Source organism: Podarcis cretensis (assembly GCF_951804945.1).
Source record: "Podarcis cretensis genome assembly, chromosome: 11".
NCBI classification, from domain to species: domain Eukaryota; kingdom Metazoa; phylum Chordata; class Lepidosauria; order Squamata; family Lacertidae; genus Podarcis; species Podarcis cretensis.
The window spans coordinates 34,030,447-34,057,938 of NC_137180.1; the positions used below are offsets into that span (position 1 = coordinate 34,030,447).

General features: G+C 41.8%; 1 protein-coding gene across 2 annotated transcripts in view; it reads right to left on the reverse strand.

Annotated features, from left to right (window-relative positions):
* Nucleotides 1-27,492, reverse strand: part of XRCC4 (X-ray repair cross complementing 4) — a 237,066-nt gene that overhangs the window by 119,893 nt on the left and 89,681 nt on the right. The gene's annotated exons all lie outside the window — the stretch shown is intronic.

A 27,492-nucleotide genomic window follows, 5' to 3' on the forward strand; every position in this document is an offset into this window, starting at 1 on the left:
CCCTATACCCACTTACCTGGGAGTAAAGACCCACATCTCAATGGAACTTCCTCCATGCATAGAATTGCATTGTTAAAAAGTTTTTCTAGATCAAAAATTAAGCAGCTAGAATTCTGCTTCATTGCTAATGTATTAAAATTTGGGGGTTTTCTTTTATAACTGTAAGATGCAGACAGTTGTTTCCCTTACATAGCTGGTAACAAACATAAAAGGTTGGACAATAATTTGCATTTTCTCTAGTTGCCAAAGCTAACAAGCTGCTTTGGCTGTTGAATGTCAGAACATAGAGTAGGTAGTTTTAACATCTTGCTTGCATGGTTTGTGTGCAAATGAAATCAGAAAGATCTTGGAGTGGGGTAATCTGACTACCCTCATGCTCTGAGATGATGAAAGACAAATTGGATTGCAGTCCCACCCCCCCACCCCCACCCTGTGCATTTATTGATTGATTTTCAAGAACGCAAATTAAACAATGAATCTTGAAATTAAATCACAACACTCTTCCTCTCAATTCTATTTTTAACATAGTTACCAATGTTTTGATCTATTAAAGGCAGTGGGATCAATGAAGTTATAGGATAAAGCTGTGATCCCAAACATTAACTTGAAAATGAATCCAACTGGTATCAACTGGACTTGCTCCTGCTACCAACATACTTAGAGATTGTTTGTGCTTCCTATACTACTACACTGTCATTCTAGGGCAAGCCAATCTAGAAAAACTACTGTACAGTGTTTTCCATCTGATTGAATTGCCACCAAACAATCGGCTCTCAAGAACAGGCCATTTCTAATCTTTATTTCTAGACTTCTGATAGCACATCACCCAATCTGCAATCTCCCCTCTGTTCATCATCATCAATTTCTATCACCAATTAGGGGTGGGGGGGTGTTACAGATCTAATCAGGAAAATCTCATTGTCATTGGCTGACTTCATCTCTTTATTATATGTTGTTTTAGAGGATGGACAAGAAAATAGAATTGCCAGAAACCAGTCATTATTAAAATGAACCTTACCCAGTAATACTTCATGAACTTTATCACACAAAACCAGTGCTTTTTTTCTTTAAAAATGAGTAGGGGTACTTTCAGTTTGACTCAAGAAAATCACCATTTTATAGTTCAAATCGGGGAAAATAAATACAGTAAATGGACAAAAGTACAAAGATTCACAAAATGTTTAGGGGTATGCGTATCCCCTTGTACCCCCCCCCCAAAAGCACTGCTTAAAACTAGAGAACAGAACAATGCATCTATTTGTTTTTAAATTCACACAATTTGCTTAGCTTGACTTCAAACTTCATATAATATGGAGATGAAGTCAGCCAATGACAATGAGATTTTCCTGATCAGATCCATAACTTTTTTTTCCTAATCAAGGATGGATAAAGCATAAAATAAAAAGTGGTAAGTAAACATAAGGGTTAGTAGTGTTTTCTCTTTCCTTCATTCTTCCCTTTCCACCATTCTCTCATATTGTCAGCCCAACTGAATATTATTCTAGAAAAGTTGTTGCCAAATCTGAAAAAAAGTCAGCAGTGACAGAGAACTTTATTTAGTGAAAGCCTGAAATCCACATTGTGGATCTTTCTAGCATTAGCATTAATATTTCTGACGTTTGAATATCATGCAGTGCTAACAGCTTGGCTTTATGCATTTTTTTTTACTTGGAAGAAAGGCCCCTGATTTCATGGAACCTGCTCTCTGGTAAGTGCATAGGAAACATTTCAAAGTCTCAGGTGAAATTGTTTGGTTAATAACCCACCTGGCCTGGAAGACAGTCTGTGTGTAATTGTTCACCCTATTCCCCACGCGTTACATATTTCGCAAAGCACAGGTTCTTCTGTTGCCAAGTGTGTTGAGAGATATAGCCATGTGGGGCTTCACACAGAGGAGAAAAAGCATGATTACTGTAAAGTTAACAAATGCTGGGTGTCCATCACAATGACAGCTGGAGGTGGGGAAGGGAGCGGGGAAATTAGCATCCTGAGCATGAGAAATGAATGTTCAATTGTTTGGTTTTTCACCCTTCTGTCTAACCTCATATTCCCTTCCCTGTTTGTTTGGATCCAAGTCTGCCACACTCGAGCACCTGCTTCCTGTAGGAACCCTTATGGGCCACTGAGAATGAAGTACTTCTTGTTTTTGTGTGTTACTCTCGCTCAGATGGGAGGTGATGACCTCCCTGGTTTAGGAAAAGAAATCCTGCAACTTGATAAAATGATTCAATATGTGCTTGTGGAATCTGAACTGAAGACAAGACATTATTCCCACATGCCACATATCCACTCCTTTTGCACTTGGAAAACACATTTATGAAAGAAAGCGAAGCGCATTCCTCAACAGTGTGCAATAGGACCACCGTATTCACACAGAGTGCCTCTGTGAGATTTCACTGTCATGAATACACCTCAGCTTTTCTTCTCATAATGAAATACTGTATGTTCTGAAGACCAGTATCCAGATGCTATATCCTAAGAGTGCAAGGAAAACAAAGGCCAAAGGTCATGTTATGTCAAATTCATATTGGAATTTAATTTCAAACGATTGCCACTCTGTGTGGGATAATAGATCCGATCCAGGGCATGAGTAGGGCAGGCAGTTAAGGGTTTAACCCTCCCCTCCTCGCCCACCCAAGGCTGCGATTTGCATCTGTACCCCACTCCAGCAGCCATGACACATCTAACACTGAACCTGACCCAGTGGCGTAGCGTGGGGGGTGCAGGGGGGGCCGGCTGCACCGGGCGCAACATCTGGGGGTTAGGGTTAGGGGGCGCATATCCACGGGTTAGGGGGCGCAAATTACTTGCCTTGCCCTGGGTGCTGACAACCCACGCTACGCCACTGACCTGACCCCAAGTACAGTGCATTTTGTGCACATTATTGAGTCATACATTATGTGCAGGGAGAGCTCATCAGTTCTTTGCTGGGCCACCAGCCTTAGCCCAAATAAGCCATCCAAGGCTACCAGCCTTTATATGGAAGAAGAGAAAACAAAAAGCTGTCCAGGTGCCTCAAAGTAGTATTTTGAAACTCAGTGGCACTGCATGACTAAGCAAGCTGTGGGCTGTAGTAGGTAATGCTTATTTCACAAATATGGACAATTATTTGCTTAATTGGGATGGAACTAGGAGATATGCTGCACAAAGTGCCATCGAAAATCGTGGCCCCCAATCCACCTGGAGGGGGGTTACACCCAGGGCACATGCTTAAGGGGGCATGGCTCTCACATTCCCACTCAGTTCCTTTTAACTGCTAGAGCATTATTCAAGAATTCTCAAATATTGTTATCTATAGGATGTATAAACCATCCATTATCTATAAACCACCCATTTATTTTTCCTTCTACTAGTCTGGCTTGCATTAAATGCTTCATTCCCCTTATGAGTTAAAAAGGTATAAAAGGTAAAGGTAAAGGGACCCCTGACCATTAGGTCCAGTCGTGACCGACTCTGGGGTTGCGGCGCTCATCTCGCTTTATTGGCCGAGGGAGCCGGCGCACAGCTTCCAGGTCATGTGGCCAGCATGACTAAGCCACTTCTGGCAAACCAGAGCAGTGCACAGAAACGCCGTATGCTGCCTTTTAGAATCTATATGATTTGCGGGGGGGGGGGGGGGGCAATTCGAGGCCATTTTGAAGTTCTCTTTTAGTAATTACATTGGATTTACATTTTACTCTGACAATCATTTTGCATACGCATAAAATGTATGACCATGAATACAGCAGTCCTACTTACTGATTTCACAATGGTTGTCTATGATATCTGGTATCTTGCTGTCATTACAGTGGTACCTCAGCTTAAGAACTTAATTCATTCTGGAGGTCCGTTCTTAACCTGAAACTGTTCTTAACCTGAGGTACCACTTTAGCTAATAGGGCCTCCCACTCCTGCCACGGAATTTCTGTTCTCATCCTGAAGCAAAGTTCTTAACCCGAGCTACTATTTCTGGGTTAGCGGAGTCTGTAACCTGAAGCGTCTATAACCTGAAGCATCTGTAACCCGAGGTACCACTGTATTGCAGAGGTCTGATGGTCTCGTTGAGTTTAATTTCTGCTGGGATGAAGCAAAATCCTCTTAAAACATCTCTCAGCAGCTCTGCCTGAGGGAGGAAAGTTTACTGCCAATAGCTCTAAAGAGGTGAAGTTACTCTTGCAAAATTTATGTCTTTAAAAATTGCCTTTCACAAATGTGGCACATGTGAGAACGTACTCAAGGAAGTGCAATAAATGAATACCCAAATGGATGCTTTCCCTTCCCATATGTGCTACTTAAACATGACTACTCCTGTGATTTACTGCACTTTTAATGACAGGTTTACTACAACACATTATTTCCCTAGGCTCCTCTGTATCTTTATGTTATGCGTTATCCACAGGTGAGACACAGTCAGCCCCTAACTTTACAAAACAAAAGCAATGAGAGGCTGATATGGACAGTGGTTATCTCTCCCCAGATTTTCAGAAAACGGTGGACAAAACCTTACATTATTATTTTCCATGCATTAAAACAGCTTTTGCTGACTTGGTGCCCTTCAGATATGTTAGACTACACCTCCATCATCCCCACCAAGCAGGCCATGGAATGGGAGTTGTAGCACTGTGAGGAGCCTTAACAAGCTACGGTCCCCATAATTCTTTGGGGAGCGATGGCTGTTGACAGTGGTATCACAATGCTTTAAATGCATGTGGATTTGGCCTTCGTCGGGTTCTACTTTGTCCACACTTTCATGGTGGGGGGGGGGGGGAATGGGCTAGATAAAATGAATAACAATGGCCTGGATACCAAAGAGCCGTCCAGGAATGGTGGGACTCCTTCCATTAGTTGAGGAAAATGGTGTTCCATCTAGGCTATTACTAGAGTATGGCGATGGGGTGGCACGCTGCTGCAAAGGGTCACCCAACCCTCTGGAGCAGATTTTTGAGGGGCAAATGATCTGCAGGAGGAAGAGAATAGCATCAAAAAATACTACTCCCCCTTCTGCTGGCAGGAGCACCCCATTAGCCCAACTCCTTTCATCAGTCACTTCTACCAGTGAAACTACATACAGTTAGGAAATGACAATATTTTATGTCCAACTTCCTTTTATAGCAAGACTATTCCAATTTATTTTGCTCGTCCTAGAGACTGGTATCTTTTTGAGGCATCCGTTTTATCACTAACCTATGGTAGAGTGTGATTTATTTATTTTTTAAAGATGTGGGTTTTTTTACAAAAATATTTCTCATATTAAATCTAGGAACACTTTCACAATCATGCATTTTAAATGTTGTCTCTTGTAGGTAGTTGTACTTTCTCTCTTTTATATTTGTCGTGCTTTAAAATAATCATTTAGATATGCTGAAAGAGTCTATTTGTCATCATAAGCTTTCATCACATGCAGAGGATTAGCCAGAAGACACAAAAGGCGCTTGTTTTACTATGTCAACCTGTCACATCCAAAGCTTCAGATAAAACAGACCTCCAGGTGATTTCAAGGTTTGGTGTGTGGGGTTTTTTGTTGGGGGGGACCCCATTAAAAAACTATGCACATAAAGGATTATGCATGGCAGTTATCCAAAGAGTGCCCTTCAGAGGGAAGGGGAAGGGGTATAAGGGCAAAAATTAGAAATGTTAACTATAAAGCTAACAAACTCTTCCTCCCATTTCTCTCTCAGTTATCTTTGTATTTCGTGTTAATCCAGCAAATTTCAGGCTAAAATAGAAATTCTCTTTGAATTTCATGTTAACATGGCAGATTTTAAATTAATTCTATTAGAATATGAAATATGAAAATATCTGACGCAAGTGATGAATACTAAATTGGAAGCAAATAAATGAGGGGGTGGGGAAATGTAAGAAGAAACCCATATGTCATCATTGTCTCTTCAAATATATGATGTATATATGGGTGACCTAGTTCACTCATTTTAAGTGTGATAAGCCATATCAAAAGATATTTAGAATAACAAAGAAAACTCCTTTTCATGTGTGGTTTAGTAGGAGAGCAATTCACTAGGGATGGAGAAGCATCTGTTTGCAAAACTCAGGTGGTTTATAAGGCAATTGTTCATTGCAAGTCTTCTGAAAACCTTGAGATGTTTTGCCCAGGGCCACCTTTAGCATATGCACCGCTGGGGTGCAAGGATCTGCCCAGCGCCCCCAAATTTAGTTGAGCCCAAAATTAACTTTTATTATGCATCTGTCACTATTATAATTTGATAAATAGCACTCATGCCTGTGCAGCTCCAAAGGGAAGGGTTTTTTGTGTGTTTTTTGTTTAAAACCAGCTTTTCTAAGAAAGACAAAGAACACATTGGGAGTCGGTGTAAAGACTCCATGCATGCGCTTATGGGCGTAGGGAAGTGTCTGAAAGATGGGACAGGCAGGCACTGTGCGCATGTGTGGGAGAGCCATCTTGGGCAGCCTTTCATTATGGGAGCAACCTTATTTCTAGAGGAGCTGGGAGGGCCCTTGCGAACACATATATACGAGTTCTTCTTGGGAAGGTTCCGGAGCCTGTGCGCGCTCCCGTCACTAGATAGGCACATTCTCTTTCTGTCTGTCTCTCCCTCTTTCCTGTCATTCCCCCTCCTCCCGGCAGGCAGGCGGCGCGAGATCAGTCGTGTCAAAGGTGCCGCTGACCCCGCTGCCACATAGCAGCTCAATATGCTTAGGCAGATTCAGCGGCGGGTGCCTGGTGGCCCCCAGAATAAGGGCCTGGGTGTCCCGCACCCCTTGCACCTCTGGGTAAAGACGGCCCTGGACTTGCCCTCCACATTGAGGGTGCCCAGCATCACATGACGTATCCCGCCCTGCCTGGCACTCCAGCACTCTTCCCAGTGGTGGGAGATGGTGGTCTCCTGAATATTGGGGGGGGGGACTCTGCTCCCTCCCCACAAATATTGAGGTGACCCAAGCTCCTCCTGCCTCCTATAGCTGGAATCCCTGCAATAAAGGGTTGCAGTACCTGAATGGTACATACACCCTCTCCTTTCCCCACTAGTGTTCCTCCACTTAGAAGCAAAGAAGGACAGTTTGTTTGTGGAGCAAGCAGTGAAGGGACAAACAGCAGGGAGGAGACCCAGCTCTACAGACTGGCCTTTCATCCTGTATACTAATGTGGGTGGCACTGTGGTCTAAACCACTGAGCCTCTTGGGCTTGCCAGTTAGAAGGTTGGTGGTTTGAATCCCTGTGACGGGGTGAGCTCTTGTTGCTCTGTCCCAACTCCTGCCAACCTAGCAGTTCAAAAGCACACCAGTGCAAGTAGATAAATAGGTACCACTGTGGTGAGAAGGTAAAAGGCATTTCTGTGTGCTCTGGTTTCCATCACGGTGTTCCGTTGTGCCAGAAACTGTTTAGTCATGCTGGCCACATGACCTGGAAAGCTGTCTGTGGACAAACGCCGGCTCCCTTGGCCTGAAAGCGAGATGAGCGCCACAACCCCTTTGACTGGACTTACATCTCACTCATCCTTGTAAGTGGTTTGATATTTTCAGTGTTGTATCTGAAGTTTCTTTTAGCTTCTGCAAAGCAAGGTCTGTTTTGTATGATACATTCTGTAATTAGGAACAATAAATTTGTGACAGCTCTATTGCATAAGGTATTAGCAATACACATATTTACTCTTCAACATACCTGCAACCAAGATCCCAGCCCTTCTTCAGTTCCCATTTGCATATATTTTGAAAGGAAAATATATTTCTGACAGGATTCCTTTGTATTTTGTGCAAAGTGATCTAATGCTGCTACTCTTCGGAAATTTATCTGCAATAATGAATATTCACAATGCTTTTCCTTCCATAAATCTATTTGCTGATGAAAATTATTTTTTGCAGATGTGAGCAGAAATGATTTCATCAGCTTGTAGTCCAGCATATTTTCTTCTACAAATATTTGCCAAGCCTTTCAGACACATTCTAGCTAAATTCCTGGAATGAAATTTGAACACTTAAGCTTGCAGCTAAGATACAATGGTCCAAGCTTACATCTTGGCTATGGCAATGCCTTTCAGGGGTTTCAATACAGGACACGTTCCAACTTGCCAGCACTTTAAAATCTGAAAGAGAAATAATTAGTCCCTCATTCCTGAAAGTAAAGCTCTTTCCCCCACACTTCTGAACTGTCAACAAATGTACTTCCCACTGGCTTTTGTCATCCTTATGCTCACCATTGACTTTCTAATTCTAACCATAATTTTCTGAATGGCACTAGTAATTTCATGCACCTGCAAAAATGAAGAATTTCGATATGTGAAAGCTTTTACAATAGGACTAAAAGTGAGAAGAGCATGAGAGAGAGAGAGAGAGAGAGAGAGAGAGAGAGAGAGAGAGAGAGAGAGAGAGAGATATGGATGGATGGATGAGATATGCAGGCATAAGAATGAGTGCAGGGCCAGCCCTATCATTAGGCAGAGTGAAGCAGCTGCTTCAGGCAGATGATGCTGAGGACAGATGTACCATGCAGCCTGCCCTGGATCTCCTTGGCCAGCATTTACCAACCTGGTCCTCTCTAGATGTTTTGGACCACAACTCCCACCAGCCCTGTCCAGCACAGCTGTGTAGTTGTAGTCCAAAACATCTGGAAAGCACCAGCTTGGCAAAAGCTGGTCTAAGCAATCCAGTTGCCCTCAGGTGCAGATGAAAACATTGCCCCATCAACAGTATGTACGTAGCTGCCAGTCCAGTCAGCGTCTAAACATGGCATGGAGGAGGAGTGTTGGGGCTATCTTGTTTTCAGACGGCAAAATGTCTTGGGCCACTACAGAGGGGAAAAGAGACAAGTTCAAAATTAAGGAGGCAGAGAAGATTAGGGTTTAAAAAGCCCACCAAAACCCAGCAATCTCCCCCACTCTTGTTGTGAAGTGCCTGTCATTTTGGCACTGACTTAACAATATAAAAGATTGTTTGTGTCTTGTCTTATTGTCTATAAATCTGTCTCATTAGAAAATTCTCTGGGGCCTCATCAAAAATGAAGCAAAAATAAAATGGCCCTGAGAGACAAATCGGAACGTATGCTGCCTGAGCAGGGGTATACCGGTAATTAAACAGGAAGAGAGAGAAACAGGAGGACTCTCTTCCTGGAGAGAGACAGAGTGCAGCTGGTGTATCAGAGAACTGTTCTGGACAACCTGTTTATTCAGCATTCATCCTCATTTGCTTGCACAAAGCTCACATGGTAGTTAGATTATGGCTGGTCTTGATTAAGCATTAATTTTGATTTGTTTACAGGGCGCTTATATGACAAAGAGCAGCCAGCCAGCATTCATCCTGATTTGCTTGTGGGGTGTTCAATCATCTTCCCATTAGTTGTTTGTTCACCCAACATTTTCGATGCACTTCCCTGTCACTTTCCAAAACGCAAAAAGTTCATTTTTTAAAAATGGATTTGTTGTATCAAAGTGACAGAGCATATCTCACCCTCTCATAAAATATCAGGGCTGTCTACAGCAGTATAAAAACATTAAAAGCAGTATTTGTAACCACGCAAACCTAAACTCCCAGTATGCATTTGAATCTCTGCTGCAGTATAAAGTCTGGAGGCACCCAGAGTCTGACTTCAGAAGAAGAGGCACCCTGAGAATTTCAAAATGTTATACAAGGTGTGAGTTAAGCGAGATATTCTGACATTACCCCAAAATTGCATGTTGTTATAAATTGCATATTAGGTCTCTGGGTTTTAAAAAAATAAAGGCCCCACCAGACATCAAGGATATGTATTTTAAATGTGTTTGTATTCCTCATTCAATAAAGGAGTTCGGATTATGATATTGATTTGTTCATTCTAATTTGAAATTTACTCTGCCAATCAGCAAAAAAGGCGCCCATGGCACTGATAACATCCCTTGTAACAAGTGAGACCCATTCATCCATCTAGCTCAATACTGTCTGCAGTGGCTCTCAAGGGTTTGAGATAGGAGTCTTTACCCAGCCTTGCCTAGAAATCCTGGGGACTGAACCTGCAGCCATCAGTATGCAAGCTAGACCCAATTGCTACAGTTTTATTGTACTATATTCTTACTCAATATTTTATAACTGGCCAATTTATACCTCCACATGTGTCCCACACATACACAAACAAATGTACAAATATCAAATATTATCATGCTACTGCCTAATCACTTGTTGTGCAAATGTAGCATGGGGAAGAAATATATTTAAATAAAGGAAACAAATATAACCTGAGCTCTAACATATGCTTCGTTATTACTACACAGGGCTGTCAATCAGGGAGACGGATGTGATGTTGCTAGGATACCTTTTGAAATTACATTTATTCATTGCTCGATGTGCACACATGTCTTCTATATACTAGATTGGAAAAGTGATAAAAACCACATTTATAACATAAAAGAAACAAGGCTCTATCAATTTTTAAAAGGGCAAAGCACAAACTGAAAGCATGACTTCCTTTGCTACTGAGTAAATTAAGACCACAGGCATAGAATGATATACCACCAAAGATTAACAGTTGCATTGAACTCTCTGTACCTCTGGAAAGGAGAGGGGGAGGGAATCGTCTTTGTTCTCCATAGTTCTTCAACATGTCAGAGGAACAATGTCTTAAAGGAGAAGCTGCTGACATAAATTCATCTGCATATGCTTTACACCTTTTACAAAGGCCTTTCAACAGTTTACTAAATAATGTAAGTTGACACAAGGTGAAGTTTTGTTAAAAAAAGAAATCATCCCCAAGTGGCTAAAAGACAGAAAACAAATTTCAGACAATAGAGAGCTATTTCTCACCAAAGTTAAGAGTAACAAAGCAAAAAGCAGTTCTCCATTAGGACCATGAGTTGGAAAAACTGATAGACAACCTCTAATCAATTTTCATTAGTGCAGTATAAAAGGCTGTGAAAGAAACCAGGTTTGATAATCCAGTGTGCTTTTCCAATCGTAGTGCACAAAAGCTGTGATCAGCAGAATAAAGGAACCAAACAGCATCAAAAATAACAAAAGGTGGTTGGTGAGTAGGACTAGATTAGCAATTATTGGGGCTTCTAGAGACTCCAGAGCAACAAGATAGTTATTTATTTCACTGAAAGAAATCCATAATACTGATGGATTGTTTAATTTACATATGAACGTTTAAGTTGTAAAAAATGCCTAATAGAGTTGAGCTGTAGGATTTCGGAATTCACAAGCTACTATTTTCTGGATCTCAGAGACAAACTACTCATATGTTTTGTTTTTGAGTACTTTATATTTTCTGAGAAATTGCCATCACAGAGGGCCCAAACCAGATCAGGATCCTGGTGTGTGGGGATTTTTGCCCTTTGCCCCTTCTGTGGTTCTGATCCAGATTGGGGTCCTACAAGTTTGCCAGGAGGAAAAGAAAACAATTCACTTTCACTGGTCTCCCATTTGTTTTATGGGTCTGATAATGATACTGGCCTACCTGACAGAGAAGTTTTAAGGATTTCTGAGAATATGTTTGACAGGATACTTAAACCATATGATAAACATGCTAGATATTATTTATGATTAGTTTAATATTTCATTTGTTCACATTTGCTTTGTTAGCATGGGTGAAAAATGTAGATATAAAGGGCAATTCATTTCCATCTTGTCAAACCGTAGTCTGCTCTGTCTTGGGATTGCCTGATGATGAAATCTTTCTAAATGTGACACTTGTGAATCCAGATCACTTGCACATTTGGCTTGGTTCTCTTTATTTTTGGCTCTGTTTATCCTCTCAGTGAGCATCCCAATGCATAACAAACAAATCCAGCTGGCTGAATAAAGCCTTTGCATAAATTAAGAGGGAGAATCTCACATTATGCTCGTTTTTCATCTAAGATGTGTGTGACAGGCCGGGTAGAAGAAGCCCCTGTGTTTTCAGACTTCCATTAGAAAATTCTCTAAAGGCATCTTCTTTCCTGTGTCTGGCAGAGATTCTGTAAACCTCTGGCAGTGGGTTCAACTAGTTCTGCTTTCTTGAAGCACAAAAATAACCACAAACTTTTTGTAAGAGCCATCCAGTCTTTTCATTGTCTGGATCTATAGTATTGCAGACAGCTAGATAATTGCGGGTGAAGCATGAATAAGAATAAGAATAGCTTATGCACAAATTCTTATTTTCAATCCAATCCATTTTTTATTTTTGCAAAATTCAGAGAAGTCAATGGAGGCTCTTCTTGAGTAAATGACAATGACTTTGATTCAAATTCAAATACGTTAGAATTGGTTCATGATATGGTAGAATTTCCTCCATGCAATTGTGTGGGGAAAGTACTGTATGAGCTCAAAGTATGTATGTACACCAGAGAGCAGGAACTCCTATAACTGCGTCAGGTGGCAGAGGAACCAACTCCCATGGCAAGTTGCCAGGAATGGATAAAACAAGGAAAAGTCCTTACGATCTGCTTTTTATTCAATATTTACAGAGAGAGGCTTGAGAATGCAGCCTCTTAGAATAAGGGCGTTGTCCCGAGTAAATCTCCACCCCCTTTTCTTCCACTTCCTCATTCGTCAACAGCACACACACACACCCCTTACGGTTGCCACTTAGGGCCATCTATCTTTGAGCTCTTTGCTCTCCTACTTTTAAGGCTCACTGGGTTCTGGGAGATGGTGGGTCTGGAATGCTTTCTAGTGATAACATGTCAACCAGCTGTTCTGGCTCTGCCTCCTCTCCCATTATTTCCCGACTTTTCCCTTCATCTTCCTCTGAGCTGTGACCTCCCTCAAACCTCTGTTGTAATTCTGAACTGTCTTCTTCTCTGGAAGGGTCAGGCTGGGGAGGCGGTCTCCACCATTCCTTCTCTGCCCAGTCCCTGACAAACTGTGGTAGTTCTCTTTGGATATATATCCCCATCATGAAAACTGTTTCTGCCCTTTGTACCAAGCGAGTAGCAAACTTGTTTACAAAATGAAGATTCAGGCAAGGTTGTCTTAGGGTGGTTACTCATAGGGCACTAGAAATTATGGTGGTAATTCCCCACCGGGGTCATCTGAAAACAAAGGAAGCACTTATCTCCCTTCAATAGTATTGTTTTTAACCTGTTGTTGTTGTTGTTGTTGTTGTTGTTGTTATTTTATTTATACCCCACCCATATGCAAATTTAAGCTATAATCATCTAAAATAATTAATCAAATAAAATTCCTTTAATCAACCAAATCCAAATAACTTTATTGTACTAGCCACTGGCCATGACAAATCTGAATCAAAAATAAATACAAGCAAAAGGGGTGCCGCACCACAAAGAAGGGTATGTATTTAGATCTCTGTGTCTCCCTTACAGTTCACTGCTACATTGTCCAGGGTCTTCTTTCTCATCTGAGAAAGAAAGCCAGGTAGCAACAGCAAATCCAGCTGTTTTCCAGGATGAGCTTTGCACAGTGGAGAACAGCAAGGTGGCAACCATAGTTACCCCACTTGAACCCAGACAATTTGACCTTTATCAATCAAATTAGGCAACTAAGCCCACACACCCAAATTGACAACGAGCCAACAGCCTGATAAACCCCTTGAGACCCTGCACAATGCCAATGATCAAAACATGCAGAAAGATCCTTTAATCAAGTTTCAGCCCTAACCAAAATATATGTATAGATGAAAGCACAGTAAAAATAACATTTTTTATAATTATCTACCAACATTTACATGTTTGCTTTTTTTAAACTGCAGGAATAGTGGGATCTAAACAGTTGTGTTTGATAAAATCACACGTGTCCAGTTCATATTTTAAATCACATATACTTCCAGTGACACACATATAACTTCCAGACATTTTTTTTCAAAAATGTAGGCAGATCTCATTACAGTGCTCCATAATATATCCTATTGGGTAATTTACTTTGCTCTTTTATTTGGCCTTGGAGATCATATTGATTCATTAATTCCTGGTACATATCTGCTTTTACAACTTTGTTTTGCTCTCCCATATTTTTGGATCTGACTGGATGTAGTTTTCCCCTGATCTGGGTCACTATGGACTAAGCATGTTTGTGTCCCATTTATGGTGTTTTATCTGTCTCCATGCCAGCAGGAAGGTTTCCTCAAATATCTGTTTTCTGTCTCAGTGAGTATTAGCGATGGCAGTAGTCCAAAGGTAAGTGTCCAGACTATATCAGATACTACCAATGGGATAATTGGAAATAACTTCCTTTGAAATAATGAAACTTTCTGGACTTTAATAACAATAGGTTGTCATATTCTGAGTCCTAGGTCCATGTATACTAGGTCCATGTATACTATATAAATTTCAAGCATTATAATTTTAAGCAAACACGGCTTCCCCCACCCCCTTAGTTTGTTAAGACTCCTAAGAGTTGTAAAAAGATCCCTATTCTCCTTGCAAAGCTACAATACTCAGAATGGTTTAACCATCTCTCCCCAGGTAACTCAGGGTATTATACTCCTCCCATGAACAAAGTACATGAAAACTTTAGTCCAGGCATGTCCAACAGGTAGATCACTGGTAGACCATTGGCTCCCCCCAAAGAAGCTGAACAACTGTGGCACCCCTAAAAAAAGCTCAGCATTTTACCTCCTCCCTGAAAAAACTCAACAACAAAAGGGGGTAGATCACGGCCAGTTTTTAACTCTGTGAGTAGATTGCAGTCTCTTGGGAGTTGGCTACCCCTGTAATAGTCTATCTAGCTGAGTATTGTCTACAACTGACTGGCAGTTGATCTCTAGAGCTTCAAGCAGGGGCTGCACCAGCCCAACCTGGAGATGCCAGGGACTGAATCTGGGATCTTCTGCATGCAAAACAGATGCTCTTCCATTGAGCTATGGCTCTTCCCTAAAAGTCAGGATCCATGGTTATATATTCAAAGAGCTCTTTGTCAATGCCAATGCCATGAATATGAATCCTTCAGCATGCAAATTTGTGCTGATAGGTCCTGTGGCACAGTAACATCATGAAATTTTGTCTGGTCTTCTGTATATCTGAGAACCATTTCTGGGGGGAAATGAGCCAGGCACCCTCCCATTCAAACAAGGGAACTGCAGACTCTGTAGACAATCAGCACTGAGGCTTCCCCTGTCGCATGGGTGTCTCCCCCCCCCCCCGCTTGCCTCTCTTCCTTATTTTAACAATCCAGTCAGAAAGCACACCAGATCCACACCAGAGGGCATCAACTTACTTCACCTCATCCATTTGATTTCTTATTGATGACAGCAGGAGGCCTGACATTTGCCAGTAGATAGAAAACCTAGGAAAGAATAACTGCTTAGTGAGAATTCTACAAGCCTCAACAAAGCAATTTGGAAAATGATCACGTGACTGTGTGTGTATGAGTGTGCATGCCTGCTTGAATTACAATGTCTCACTTTTATTCACACACACACACACACACACACACACACACTCACATTTTAGAGAATTGTCTGGAATGGGGCTATAGATTTCCTGCTTTGTCAGTCCGCACTAAACCTCAGAGGAGGCAATTCTTACTTTCTCTTCACACCATCACCTGCAGCTAATTGTGCTCTGGAAAGAAACTGTTTGCTGAGCTTAAAAAACATTCCACATAGGAAGCGGATCAGCTTGTTCCCACTCAAAACCATTTGTTACGTCCCACAAATGTTCTGTCTTCTGTATGCTTCATAATAAATAGGATTTGCAGATCTCATATAATTATGTCCATTAGTTTTGTGGCTAGCGTAAAAGCCTATTCAAATTTGTTCCTGTGGTCTGCATGTTAGGAAAAGGAGACAATGTTCACAATATACCACAAAACTGTCTTTTGAACAGTGTTGTCATCAGCCAAACTATGGCAGCTGTAGGAAGCGCCAGATTTTTTTCATGGTTTTTGTTTGGGGGGGGAGGGTTGCTAGTGTTCCCTCATCTCCAAACTCTGTTTGGGAGGATCTCCTGCTTTTTTAAAAGACAAAAACTGACCAGGAGCAACAGCTTTCAATATTTACTGGGATCAGCTAAAATCTATGTAGGCCATATTGTGTGTTGGACGGGAGTGAGAAAATGCAAAGAAACTGTTTACATTTGTGTAATACAGTGGTACCTCGGGTTAAGTACTTAATTCGTTCCGGAGGTCCGTTCTTAACTTGAAACTGTTCTTAACCTGAAGCACCACTTTAGCTAATGGGGCCTCCTGCTGCCGCCGTGCCACCGGAGCACGATTTCTGTTCTCATCCTGAAGCAAAGTTCTTAACCTGAAGCACTATTTCTGGGTTAGTGGAGTCTGTAACCTGAAGTGTATATAACCCGAGGTACCGCTGTATTTTAATCAACCTTAACATATGTATGGCAATAATAAAATAATAACTGCTTTTCTAATGGATTTTAGAAGGATTAGACAAATTTACAGAGGGTATACCTTCCCTGTACATCACTTTCACAAAGAAGTATCTTGATAGGGAGTAACAGAGCGCAGTTTTCCCCCTTCCTCCTCAGCATGTGAGCATAAACACTTGGCAAGCCAGAGCATTAGGAGGAATAGGAAGTTTGGCTGCACTGCCCATACCAAACGGAAGGGGCAGGGTAGATCGAGACAGTGCCAGTATCAGGTGTAAGTATTCTTGTTCTCTTGTAAAGGCCCACTCCCCTTCAGGCAACCCACTGCCGTTTTCTGGAAACTTCTTTCTATCCTCCACACAAGCAGTGACCAGAATGAGGAAACGGAGCTCCCTTCTCCCTCTCTTTCTCAGAAGCTGTATGGATTGGGAGGGGGCAAGTTAGGGGGGGCACTGATGGCACCTTCCGATAGCTGCGTGAAGGATATGGGATGTGCATGCAGACCTGTCTTTCCCTAGAATGGCCTGATATAGTTCTTGCACGTGCGTCTGTATGGACACATGGAGGAAACAAATTGAGTTTGGTTCCTATCAGGATCCCTCCATGTGCAGGAACCGGGCCTGTATGAATACAATCCTCATTGGATTTTATCGTATGGTATTATTCAATTGATGGTAAGTCTGGGAAGCGACTTGCGGGATTTTGTCCCTCCCCCTGCATCTCCCCTCCCTGTGCCTGCACCGTAGAGTCCCCCAACCACTTGGAGCAGATAAAGAGGCCAGAGGCTGTAATAGGCTTGGTTTCAACATATGGAGACATTAGTTAACATGGTGGCTTTCCCAATGTCTCTAGTAAGGAAATTTCATCACAATATTGCAATCACTACAGAGGCTGCAGGGAGAATTGCCCAAAAAGGCTTCTCTCCAGTGATGGAAACTTTGCCGTCAGTTGAATGACACTATTGGATGCAACCCCATGGTCTATCAATAGATGGTTATTAGATCATGGCTGAATGGCATTTACTTTTTCAAAACTTAAATTTGCGTGCTGTTTCTCCACACAGCGATGTTTCCTGTATTTGAAAAGAATATTGGCTTCAGAAAGCAAAAAGACGCTTGAGACTCACAACAGAAGCTCTAGAGTAAATTAAGCAAAACAAGAGAAAACTGAATAGATTAATACCCATTGACTCTGAAGAAAACACACAGATGGATAATACATTTTTTGGGAGGCTTCATTTGGCTGAACAGCTGCCTGAGGGACATTCCATGACTGTGCAAAACAATGACAAAATTTGAAAGATGGTAGATGAAGTAAAGTCTGCATCATATTCTCCTGCCTTGTCTTTTATTAACTAGACTGAATTTAAGCCTTGAGATATGTAAAGCTGAGCCCCCCAGAGAAAACATGACTCAAATGGCATTGCCTATGAATCACAATTCACGGCTAAGTAATCCTTATGCTGGAACAAGCAGGAGATTACATGTTTCCTTTGCTGTCTCACTTTTTCTTAGGGCGTACCTCAAGACTCCACCTATTTATCATTTCCCCTCACTCCTCCTTGTGACATGCTCCCAAAATAACTGCGATCAACTCCTTTTCATTCCTTGAGCCATTTTTATTATTTCTTAAATTTCTATACTGCCCATCATCTGAGGATCACTGGGCAATTTACAATATAAAAGCACAAATATTTATATCACAGTAGCAAACAAACACCCCCCACCCCCATGTGCACACACAGTTTTAAAGGCCGCAGATTGTTCAATACTAATTAGCCAAAGACCTAGGAGAAGAGGAATGTTTTTGCCTGGCACCTACAGATATGTAATGAAGATCTGTTTGCTAAACTGCAGTGTAAATAAAACAAGCAAAAAGGCTTTTAGCAAGTTGCCAATCAATAAGACAACTTTTGCTCTTACTGAATGTTTGCTAAAAGAAAAACATAAAAATACTCTGATGAAGAGTTTTATTTAAAAAGCTTATGAAAATGCAAATACAGTGGTACCTCGGGTTAAGAACATAATTCATTCTGGAGGTCTGTTCTTAACCTGAAACTGTTCTTAACCTGAAGCACCACTTTAGCTAATGGGGCCTCCTGCTGCCGCCGTGCTGCCGGAGCCCGATTTCTGTTCTCATCCTGAAGCAAAGTTCTTAACTCAAGGTACTATTTCTGGGTTAGCAGAGTTTGTAACCTGAAGCGTATGTAACCCGAGGTACCACTGTATACAGTATCTTTCAAGATATATGAGCTTCTCAACAGGTGAGGTTTTTGCGGAAGCCATGCAGAGACATCCTCAGCAAGACTTCTTCTTTTTTATGCTGAGGAAAAAACATCTATAAGAAAAAGGGTGGTGGGTTCCTGGGTACATGCAATTCAGGTTGTAGGTTCCAAAATACCTGTGTTGATTGACAACCGTCCTAACTTCTGGTAAAAAAGCATATGAGCTATGGTTGCACTAGTTAGGTAATCACAGGAGTCCTGGACATGCAAATTTCTCTGGCAGAAGTGTTGATGAGCTTGGGGGATGTTTATCATCTTGTATTAGCAAGCCTAGTTAAAAAACACACTACCACCTGTGTATTACAATTCATATAGCATTAGCAATGAAGCCACACCCTCTGGTTCTCTTTTTTATCTGCTTCCCGAAATTTCAGCCCTCTTCACACCAAGAGATCTCAGCAATTCCTATCCCTCACTCAGCTCTGTGATGCTGCAGCCTTCCCAGATTTCCTTTTTCTTCACAGCTACTGCACAGATTGAATTTTGCATAGAATTTAGCCATTAGAGCATTTATGTACATTTCATGACATCAGATTGGGGCTGCCAAGTGGAGCAGGAAGGTTATTCACAATTTATATGTTGTCATTTTTAGTCTATTTTATAAGCAAAAAATAAATTGTGACATGGTGTGACGGATTTATGTTGTCTCGGGGGTAGGGGTGGCATTTTTCACCAAACCATGCTACGCTCCCCACCCCCGTCCCAAAGAACCTTTCTGAAGATAAGTGGAAAGCTCAAATAAACTTGCCTGAAGCTTTTTATTGCACAAGGAGCAGTGCCCCCCTTTGAAAACAGAAAATCTCCCTTTCAAGGGTCCTGTGGGCAGAGAACTCGCTTCTGATGTGAACAGAAGGAAAGAAAGTTTCCTTTGAAGAGGCAGTTCATCACTGACTCCCCTGACAAGTAGTCACGATGCTTTGCACTGAAGTTGATCCTTAGCTCCATGGGAGGTGCCCAGTGGATATTTTACCACAGAATAAAGGCATCTTTACTAGCAAAGCAACTCAAAAGTGTGGAATTTACTGTCCCCTGGAGACTATAATTCTGAAAATGACTTCAGTACGCTATCCTTGGGCTTGGTTAATTGAAGCTGAGACCAGATTGCATAGTGATTATTTGTAGTTTCCTGTGCACATTTCATCCGTAAAACCTTTGGCTGAAACAACTATAGAATCCAACACTGTGCTGTGCACATATTGAACAAATCCACTACATTCTAAGTACGTAGCTCCAAAATAACTGATTATGAGTTGTTAATAATAATAATAATAATAATCCAGTAAAAAATTCAATTCTGCAAATTTGCCTGAATCTTGATATTGTTGATATTTTATTATCTTAATTTTTCTTTTTGATTTGTCAAGAGCCCCATCGGCCCAAATATATGCCCGGGGAGCAGACCTGAGTGGAGCCTGCCAAGTCCAGGACTGCTCCCCAGGCCCTGCCTCCCAGGTTGCCACGGATAGGCTTAATTCAAACAGGGGTCTGGCAGTGCCCACGGTGCTCCGCGGTGACTGGAGAGGAAATTCAACTGGCCGGGGCCACGTGGTGAGAGTCCAGGAGTGATGGAGGTGCCACAGCAGGCTGCAACCACCGCTCAGCACAGAAGAGGGTAAGCAGCCATTATCTTTTTGATTTGTAATGGTATGATTTTTTAAAAATTGTCAACCATTTTGCGGTTACTTGCGATAAAACTCTGTATATAAGCACATTTAATAATAATAATAGTGCTACTTATAGTATGACTACATTCCCAATACAGTGGTACCTTGGATGCGAACAGGATCCGTTCCGGAGCACCGTTCGCATCCTGAGTAGAACGTAACACGCAACTGCGCGTCTGCGCATGCGCGGGTCGCATTTCACCACTTCTGCACATGCACGTGACATAATTTTGAGCGTCTGCGCATGCATGAGCGGTGAAACCCAGAAGTAATGCGCTCTGTTACTTCTGGGTTGCTGTGGATCGCAACCCCAAAATGCTTAACCTGAAGCTACTTCAACCCAAGGTATGACTGTACTATCATACTTGGAAAATACTATCACAGTGCAATTCTACATGTGCAGACTCAGAAGTAACTTCCACTGAGTTCTCCAAGGTAAGAGATTATCAGATTGCAGGGCAATCATTATGCTCACAAGGATATGCTGCTGCTGCAGTACAACTGTTGTCATGCTCAATGTGTGCTCAGTGTGGAGGAAACACACCAGTAGAAAATACAAAGATACTGTAAAAAAACAGACACACCCACAACATCCTTGGAAAGTGCACCGGCACTCAAGAATCAAGGTGCCCACATTGCATTCATACATGGAGAGGTATTTTGTGAGTCCTCTACAAGGTCATTCTGAGTGAAGTAAGTAATTTACAACGATACACACCTCCAGCGGTGGAGGAAGCCGCTTGGGCACATGGGGTGGCACGTTGCGGGGCCTCCGGAATCTGCCTGCCTCCTCCCACTCAGCCACCCTACAGCTGGGGAGGGGAAGCAGTGGGCGGACCGTTTGGACAGCATGGAGCCTGCGTGCTCCCAAGCCACTGCATCTCTCCCAGGAGAGACACATGGCTCAGGTGTGCTGCAGGCCCTGTGGTGAGTGCCACTCAGCATTTCGTCACCCCCCTCAGTGGTGACACCTGGGGTGGCCCGCACCCACCGCACCTCCCTTCCTCCACCCCTGCACACCTCCAGCACACACCGGGCATCAGTATACACACAACAGGTAATACAACATTTCATGAGCTCCAGGGACACAGCTAGCGATGGCCTTTCAGCCTCCAGGCTTCTGTTGAGTCCAATAGCCCTCAACAACTGGTGGGCCATCGGTATAGGACTGCATCCTCAGACTCTGAAATGTTGAATTGTGCCTTTTTCATATGGCGTTAATTATGCTTTTGCCATTTGTGTGACAACACACTGCTTCAATTTGGAAAGTGAAGCTAGCAAAACTTTCCATGGCTTAAAAGTACATTGAGAAGAGGGGTAATGTATAACAGTTTACAAAAGAAAAAGAATCTTCTGGAAGCGGCCAGTTTCCAGAATGTGATGAGAATGTAGGCATTTATTCAGCTTCACAAATAAGGCTTTCTGAAAATTGTTTGTATTCAGTGAATGGTGGGGAATAGAACAGGCACTGGTAGGATTGCTCTGCAAATTGGTATTTTTATTTGCCACGATAAGGATGGTATCTTTGCTAATAATCTCTGCCATCCTTTTAAAAAAAAACTTTTTCATTTTTTTTAATCCTCTTTGGATATAAGTGTGTTAGGCAGTTAATTATAAACCAAACAAGACCACAAGAGGCATCACCAGGTGAAAGTTTTGTCAACTTTACAAAGTCATAGGATAGCATTTTAGAATGGTTTGGGGCAAAAAAAAAAAAAAAAAACACAACCATTAACTGCAATCCATCAATTTCTTTATTTACCTCCTAGACTAAAGAACATTTCTTAACAGCAGATGGAATCTCTATTTTACTACACTAGTGTTGCAAATTTTGCCCAGAGCATTGTTTTATTTTGTTTTGCTTTTACTGTGAAAGTTTGGGGTGTATATTTTCTAAAAATAAAGAATTTTCAGGTTTATAATTTACCCTGAGAAATGGAGAATTATTTGCTTGTGCAGAACATTCATTCATTCATTCATTCATTCATTCATTTATGCCAGTCTTCTCCCTGTCCAGAGGCCCAGGGTTAGCATGTAGCCTCAACAAGCAGAACATCTTCCTCCTGCTGATAACTGAAATAAACTTAGCATGTAATGTACATACAAGGTGGTGATTTAAAAGTAAACAGGGCTATTTTGCAAATCCAAATTATCTTTCTTTATGTGCAATTTACATATGAAGAAGCATTTGGTACAGTTAAACGCATGATAATATCAAATGTTAGAAGCCTGAGTGAGCCGATTAGTTTGAGGATTTGTGATTTTTTAAAATAAAGCACATAGCTTCTGTAATGTGCAATGTGGTCCCCTGCTAGAGATTTGCTACTCCAAATCTTCTCAGACTCGCAGAAACATGCTTTTTAATGCCTAGGCCTTTCTCCCAGCCTTGTCACCATTAATGTTGCCTTTGCAGGATTTTTAAATCATGCAGTATGTTCAGGCGAACTCTCAAAAATGAATTTTGTCTGTGACTTAGCTGTGTCCTGATTCTTTACACGCGTGTTGCATCCCTACTCAGTGTGCTGTTGCATGTAGCATGTGTCTAATTTGGCCGTTGATTTTATGTAAGTTTCCATTTTGACAAGTTGTTGGTTTAGTAATTGTATATTACCATCTACAGAAAATTTCCATAAAACACCGCCAAAGCAGCCTTAAAAAAACATAACGAGCTTGTCCAAAACTGCTGATGAAACTCAAAAGCTCAAATTGTCCACTAATGCAACTTAAGAATAAGAACATTTTCAACAAAAGTGTTGCTGAAAAGTTTGTAGCTTGTGGCACTATGTCAGGAGAAATAGCTAAACAAAAGATGTGAAACCATACTTGGAGGTTATAACATGTATACTAGTTGGAGAGGAAATGTATATTGACTATAAATGTATAGTCAATGCAGGGGACGTTCTTTGTCTCTGAATCCAGTAAATATATATCAATATGTATATAAAGTAGGCCTGGAACCTCTTAAATATAGTCGTGCCTTGGTTTTCGAAAAGCTTAGTTCTCGAACGTTTTGGCTCCCAAACTCCGCAAACCCGGAAGTGACCGTTCCGGTTTGTGAAGTATTTTTGGAAGCCGAACATCTGATGGAGTTTCCACAGCTTCCAATTGGCTGCAGGAGCTTCCTGCAGCCAATCAACATTTTGGAAGTCGAACGGACTTCTAGAATGGATTCCGTTCGACTTCCAAGGTATGACTGTATCTCCAAAGGGTTGTAGACTCAATTTGCGCAGAAAGACATGTGGAAATGAAATCATCAGAGGTCATGCCAGTGGGGCAATATGTGGCTGTGAAGAAATGCTCTTACAGGGGCTAGAGGGATATCAAAGGTTTGGCGCATACAACTTTCAATGCTAATTTGATCAATTTTCATTTATCCGAATATATTCATAATTTAAACTGTGAAAGACCTATGGCCAAATGATCAAGATCTGACTCACCCACCCCGACAAAGTTGTCAAGAGATCTAACTTTAATAAATAGTGCTGCAATCAGTGGACAGCTGAGACTGAAAATCCTTCAAACTGCTACAAACGAGAAAAGATTTTAGATGGCTTTGGGCAAATCTTTCAACCCCCACTTAAAGTCTCCTTTCTCTCCAAAGCTAATGTTCAACACAGCCCAAGTTTGGACCCAGAAAAGGATTTTCAGACAAAGATATTTGGAGCTTTGTGTGTCTTTGTGTGTGTGTGTGTGTGTGTGTGTGTTATAAATTCATCTTCCCCCAGCTGTAGTTGACACAATTCTGCATATATCAACAGGTTCTTGATAACAGAACCGCCTTTGCAGTTCCTCCTTCCCAAAGCTGGGTGCTTCCTTACTTGCCTTTGGGAAGGCCACGCAAGGGTCAGGGAACAATGCCAATTTTTGGCCTTGCACAGGGTGTCATAGTACCCAAGCCTGCCTGCCACCGGTGGTAGCCAAAAGAGTTTATTTTTAAAAAATAAAATAAGGGGCCACAATTTGTCCATTTTCATTTATAAGAATTGAATTAGGGTTGCCATATTTCAAACAGTTGTTGAGCTTTTGTTTTGGGGGGCCAAAGTTGTTGAGCTTTTTTGGCAAAATCGCTCCTACCCCATGCCATTTTTGAGCTATTTTTATGGAAAGTTGGCAAAAACAGCACTCCCTACATGGGCTGCCATACGTCCGGATTTTCCAAGATATTTGCACCCGGACAGACACTGCTGCCGACTGGATGTATGGCAACCCTAATTGAATGTTCTTTTAATCGGGGGTCCCCCCCCCCATTTTAAAATGAGCAAGTAAACAAATAAAAGCCAAGATTAGAAACAACAGGCATGGGTTGGTAGAGTTCAATTGAAACAGAATGTGATCTGCCAAGTTATGCTAGCTGAGCTTCTGGCCACAACAAAGTCCCTAATGGGGGTGGGGTGGGGGTGTGAGAGAGTATTTTTAAAGCAGTTGTGTGAGGAAGGAGCTACTTGAGTCAATAATTTTTTCAGCATTAAGCCTTCGCTCTCCTTATCTGTTATCCCTGCATGTGCAAATGGATGCCAGAGGATTAGGATGCTAAGAATCTATTTATACCTGAGGGAGCAAAAGACTCTATCTTAATAGCTGCTAATGGAGGAGATGCTATCAGGTGTCCTTTGTACATTTCTCATCAGAAGTGCCCTTTGGTTATCTCAAGCTATCATGGCTGTTTGCTGTGAGAAGAATAGCCTCTGATTTAAAAGGCCTCTGCTCACCAATTGTCAATATTTATCATTTATTTATTGTATGTATAGCCCACCTTTCCTCCAAGGGGCTCAAGGTGGAGGGCATTGATGTTCTCTTCCTCCCTGTTTTATCCTCATAATGACCTTATGAGGTATACGTTAATTAATTTTATAATGAATGATTTTAGAGTGTTGTGTTGTGTTGTACTTTTGTACTGTTTTATTGTTGTTAGCCGCCCTGAGCCCAGCTTCGGCTGGGGAGGGCGGGATATAAATAATTTATTATTATTATTATTATTATTATTATTATTATTATTATGATGTAGCAAATGCCGGATGGGTGGAATCACATTACCAAGGATCTCCAAGATGTCTGTTTGGATCATTTCTGTTTCCTGACCATTCCTCCTAATTTTTCAACTGTTTTTATCCTATCTATTTGAAATGTCCATTTCACCTTTTAGCTAAGCAGTTCATAGAATCATAGAGTTGGATGGGACCCAAGAGTAATCTAGTCCTGTCTCCTGCAATGCAGCAGTCTCAACCTGGATCCCCCATCCAATTTGAAGCCATACTGGACCCTGCTTAGCTTTGCAAATGTGCCAGCAGTTTTATTGCTGCACCTCTGTGGTGTTGTTGTTATTCCAGGATTAGTCGCCTCTCAAGAAATCATCTCAAGGTGACGTACAGTTCCCACAAATAGCATAACGTGATCACCTTTAATTCTAGTTAGAGATACACAAGTCCCGTCCCCTTGTCATCGTCCCCCCCCCCTCCGGTTTCGTTTGAAACATTGTCTATGACACAGTTTGGGCCAGCATGTCTGTTAAATAAATGGGGAACTAAGTGAGCTTCTGTCCATTTTCTGTCCAGATGTGTCCTGAGAGGTCTATCCTCCTCTGCTCCCTCAGCAGGCTTTCATGGTACAGCTAAAATTGAGTCCTCTGTCCTCATGCAGGCTTTAGTGGCGTCCAAACTTTTTTCAAAGAGGGCCAGATTTGATGAAGTGAAGGGTCGTGGGGCCAACCAAAGCTGTTGACCTTTTTGAGCTTCTTTTAGGGTTGGAGTTCTTGAGCTTTTTTTTAGGATTTTACCCCAGGAAATAAACTGCCACAGAGGCTGAATTAAACTGACCAGGGGGCCGGATTAGGCCCCCGAAATGGACTTTGGACATGCCTGCAAAGGCAAGTAGAAGATGCAGAGGCAGTTCAAGGGGCTGGAGAGAGAAACTTGGCATGATGAAGAGTCCTATTGATCTCTTTTGAAAAATAGGTTTCATCTGTAGATAGCATATGGGAAATCTACAATATGTTTAAATTAAACATCCTTTTAACTGAACTGGGGAACCTGAGGATACTTCGAAAAGCAATTCTGCTGAAAACCAACACAGATCCCTACCAAGAGTACCAGGGGGTAGTGTCTCTGCTCCCTCTGCTGACCATACATAATACTGCTTGTCTCTTTAGGAAGTTTCCATGTTTCCTCCTTGAACATTACTGTTCCTAGCACAGACTGGCACGTCTAATGAAATCCCCTTCACAAGCAATGCAGAGCCCTGCTATGCTGGCCTGTTATACAAGTAGCTGTCTGTATAGGCTTGATGCAGCTTCATCACTGCTTGCAGAATACAGCCGTGTCAGTCAGTGCAGCAGATAACCTTACCATATTTCTATGGTCAACTCTATGTCTAAGAATATCCTAGCTCTGCAAGTCAATGGAACTCACAGCCTGAAATCAGAAATAGAAGGATTCTAGATATTTTCCACCAACTCGTTTTAGCCTCTGTAGTTTCCAAGGCTCCTTGGCAAAAGCCATGTCAGTTGAACCAGTTTAAGTTGCTGGGACCAGCAGTACAGTCAAGTCAGTCTCTCCAGCAAAATCTGCTTAAAATGGTTGACAGCTAGTTTGGGGTGAGGATGAGAATATTATGCTGCCCACAACTTTCCCCCCAGTGTTGAAAGTCAACTCCCAACATTTCACCCTTAAAGGAAATACAGTGGTACCTCAGTTTACGAACTGTCCTGTTTACGAACTATTTGATTTAGGAACTGTGCAAAACCGGAAGTAGTGTTCCAGTTAGCAAACTTTACCTCAGTCTACGAACGGAAGCCGAATGGTGGAAGGGCACCGGTGGTGGGAGGCCGTATTAGGGACAGCACGCCTTGGTTTAAGAACAGATTTGGTTTAAGAACGGACTTCCAGAACGGATTAAGTTCATAAACCGAGGTACCACTATACAATCATGAAGTATAGGTTTTGTCACAATAAATTGTGGTTACCATCTTTGTTCTACCCACAGTAAGCATTTCAGATTTGTTATTTGAAGCACATAGAAATGCTTGCTTTTAATATATGGCATACATCAGGCAAACAAAAGGGAACTTAAGTTATGTCGTTTCCCTCATATAGCTTTCTTGTACAGTGGTACCTCTACTTACGCGCACCTTTGGTAACGTATCTTTCGGGATACAAACATGGCAAACCTGGAAGTATTTTTCTGGGTTTTGCCATGTGCGCATGCACAGAAGCACTCTACTGCACCACACACATGCACAGAACAGGCACCTCCGGTTGCGAAAACCTCAGGATCCGACCAGAACTCCGGGACGGATCCCGTCCACAACCGGAGGTACCACTGTACTGGAAATATTTACTTTTCTTATTTATTTCATTTATGAATC